Source organism: Dipodomys ordii, unplaced genomic scaffold (genome assembly GCF_000151885.1).
Source record: "Dipodomys ordii isolate 6190 unplaced genomic scaffold, Dord_2.0 Scaffold65, whole genome shotgun sequence".
NCBI lineage: Eukaryota > Metazoa > Chordata > Mammalia > Rodentia > Heteromyidae > Dipodomys > Dipodomys ordii.
Window position 1 is genome coordinate 7,374,075 of NW_012267281.1, and position 4,045 is coordinate 7,378,119.

General features: G+C 39.3%; 1 protein-coding gene across 1 annotated transcript in view; it reads right to left on the minus strand.

Moving 5' to 3' along the window:
- The window catches only part of Rap2a (RAP2A, member of RAS oncogene family), a 33,593-nt gene that overhangs the window by 29,006 nt on the left and 542 nt on the right, over nucleotides 1–4,045 (minus strand). The gene's annotated exons all lie outside the window — the stretch shown is intronic.

A 4,045-nucleotide genomic window follows, 5' to 3' on the forward strand; every position in this document is an offset into this window, starting at 1 on the left:
AAAGAAGGAAGGAAGAAGGAAGGAAGGAAGGAAGGAAGGAAGGAAAGAAGGAAGGAAGGAAGGAAGGAAGGAAGGAAGGAAGGAAGGAAGGAAGGAAAGGAAGGCTAGATTAAAATTAAATAAATTCTATATACCAGGAACTGTTTGACACCTTAACACTTGTTTAATTCTAAGACTTTGGAAAGTGCACGCTCAACATAGATAGCAACCTGACATTTACAGAAATAAGCAGGCATGCCCCAAACCACACACACTTTACTTTAGGCCTGTGCTATCCAATGGGGTGGAGTGAGGCCAAATACAGCAGCAGAGCACTTGGAAAGTGGCTAACTGATCAACAAACTCTACAAATACCACATACCAGATTTCAAAGGCACAGTCTATAAAAAAGGAGAAATATCTCAATAATTGTAGCAGGTTAAATAAGATGCATTATTAAGATTAATTTGAGGTGGACAAACGCAGCAGTGGTAGTCCCTTGATGCAATGTTGAAAATGAACTATTTAACTTGTGGTAGAGATGGGAAGGAAAAAACTAGGAGAGAGAGAGGTGAAAGAGTGACATTGTCTAAAAAGAAATATATTCATTAACTGATTTATTTAACAGTAACCCTTCTGTATACCACCTTTATAGTAACAATTTAAAAATTAGTTTGGTAAATTTATTTAAAATACTTATTTTCGGGGCTGGGAAGGTGGCTCAGTGGTAGAGCGCTTGCCTTGCAAGCCTGAGGCCCTGGGTTCGATTCCTCAGCACCACATAAGCAAAAAGAAAAAAGCTGGAAGTGGTGCTTTGGCTCAAGTGGTAGAGCGCTAGCCTTGAGCTGAGGGACAGTGCTCAGGCCCAGAGTTCAGGCCCCACGACCGGACCAAAAAAAAAAAAAAAAACTTATTTTCTTAACTACTAGAAAATTTTACATTACCTATATGGCTTATTTTTTTTTTTGGTGTTGGTACTGAGGCATGAACTCAGGACCTCATACTTTTGCTTGGCTTTTTTGCTCAAACCTGGTACTCTACCACTTGAGCCATGACTCCACTTCCACAGCTCACTTTGTATGTGTGAAAAACATCACTATCTAGACAAAACATGGTTGTTGAATTGGCCAGTACACAAACCAAGCTAGAAGATGGGACTGGCATGGAAAAGGACATGTGGGTTCACACAGGGTTTAAAATCTCTCCATCAAGGACTTACTGGTCTTTGCACTTAAGGTGATCCCAAATATTCCAAACAATTGTTGTATAGAACATGTAAAAGCAGCTAGCAGCACACCCTAGGCAAATGGAAGGAAACAGTAACTCCTTTTTTTTGATCAGTCCTGGGGCTTGAACTCTGGGCTTGGGCACTAACCATGCGCTCTTCAGCTCAAGGCGAGCGTTCTACTGCTTGAGCCACAGTGCCACTACTGGTTTACTACTGGTTAATTGGAGATGAGTCTCACAGACTTTTCTGCCCAGGCTGGCTTTGAACCCTGATCCTCAGATCTCAGCCTCCTGAGTAGCTAGGATTACAGGCGTGAGCCACTGGCGCCTGGCAAAACAGTAATTCTTACAGCAACTAGTTTGCTCAAAACTTAAGTTCTCAAGATTCTCCTCTTAAAAACTAAGGAACAGCTTAACGAAATGAATACCAGTAAGCTAAAACATGTTTCTCAGGATAAGGGGGTGAGGTGGGGGGGGGGACAAATGGAGAGAGGAAGGGTGGGCAAATGGAGCCACGCAACTTGAAGGTAGGATGGGATTCAGAAAGATGGAGAACAATGGAAGGAGTGACATTCATCAAGATACATTGTACGCATACTCCCAACTTGTTGAGTTGAAACTCCTTTGTACAACTACTTAAAATTTTTTTAAAAATGAAAAAATTATCTTCAAAAGGGTAGAAAATTCACTTATTTGAAAATCATGTTATTCTTAAGTGGGAGGAGTTGGAGAATTCCTTCTTTAGATTAATGCATACTTTATATACTACACTATATTATAGTCTGTATACCATATTATATAGCCAATCCTGTCTCCCTTTAGATTTAAATTGTAAGATGTCACAGACTGGAAAGCCAAATGATGAAGTCATAGCAAGGTATAAAAAAAACCAGGACATAGTTGGGTGTGGTGGTGCACACCAGCAATACCAGCACTCAGAGAGACAAGAGGATTCGCAATGAATTCAAGGTACACCTGGATTATATAGCAAGAGGCTATCTTGGTAAAAACCAAAACCAAACAAAAAAAATAGGAGGAAAGAAGAATTTTCATGTGAAAGGATTTTATATGGAATTAAATCCAGTTGTCATTTTATATCAAGAACTGATACCAATAAGTAAAATGGTAAATTAGCAAGTACAATTTTCTGAATTTGACATTTCCTAAGCCATGATGCATACAAATAAATTGTTCCAGTACACAGACTAACCAACCCATCATTGTAACAAAATTAATCTGCACATTTTAAGTAATAAGAAACTATAACATTATTTGGACTAACCTATCCACTACTTTGCCAGGATCTTTTCCTTGGGCTTGCATCAAGAAGTGAGCCTTGAGTTAAGGCATGTATGCTGTACATATATGCATGAAATGTGAAAGGTGGGGCAGCTGGAGATTGACTTACCATTAGCATTTGATGTATTTGGCCTGCAACAGACATGTAACAAATATGTGACTACTGTTTTTTACAGTTTGCTTTTTAACTGAGTGGTGGGGAGAGGATTATTGATTTGGACCACTTAAATGTCCGTAAGCATATACAGTGTTTTCTTTAACTGTAAGATGATTAAGAAAATGAAACTGGAAAAGTAATTCTTAGATTTTTTTAGAGAAAATGAAAATACTTACTGTATACTAACTGGAATACAATAACATGAAAAATTTAAATTCAGTTATTACAGTTGGGGAAAGGCAATGGGGAGAGGGCCTTCCCTTTCATTTCAAATAGAGCAGGATCTATCACTTACAAGGAATTTTTCAGCACTCCTGAATGCCAGCTATTTGGTTCTGGCCCTTTCAAATTAGTAGGTAAATTTAAAGAGACCTACATCACAGAGGCTACATACACTTACAACTAACTTTCAGCAAAAGTCTTCAGACTTATGGTTATAGTTAGAGTTAGTTATTGGTGGCACTAACTAATGAGTAACTGCATTAAGATGTAATTGTGATACAGAATAAAACTTACTAGAACTCTGGAAAAATGTATTATTACATTTTCAATGCTTAATATCACAAGATATAGTCAATAATGAGAAAACAAACATTTTAAAACACTTATGCCTTCAGCTATCCTTCCAAAATGTATAGTAGCATTTATATCAGGAAAAACTTATTTGCATTAACTTTAAAATAGCTAGTGTGTGGGCCACACCTTTAAAGGAACTAGTTTTCAGGAACGCCCTTTGCTGGGGGGGGGGGTAACATGGCTAGTTTACAAAAAGCAGAAAAAAGTTGTCTAAAAGATTAAAAACAGAAAAAAAGTCCTTTAATACGAATATCCCACTCATGCGCCACATATCAATACTTCGCAACCCCTGTCGTGTCTTCCAAGAATTTCATCACCTGTCTTTAAAGTTTCCAGACTTGAATTCAAGTTTTTCATTTTTCTGCAGAACTCCCTGGCAGCAGAAAATCCTACCCGAGGGATGAGAAAGCATGAAATCCTTTCCTCTCCAGACCTTACAGTAGAACGCGGGTGTGAAATTTTTTTTGCTAACACACACGTTGCAAAGGTAGCTTGCGTGTGTGCGTGTGCGTGTGTGTGTGTGTGTGTGTGTGTGTGTGTGGTGTTCCATCTGCAAATTCGCCCCTCTCCTCCTCACACCCACACCCACCTACCCCACCAATTCTTCTCCCAGCCAAGTTTTAAACTTTGTTTCCTTTGGGCTGCAGAACGAGCGCTACTAATGATATCCCAGAGACAAAGGGCTGTGCTGTGTGGGGTTCACGAGATGCCAATTTTTTTTTCTTTTCTCCTTGTGAAAACAAAGCAGTCAAATTTGAGACTCAGGAGGAGGAGGAGGAGGAGGAGGAGGAGGGTGGGTGGGGGAGG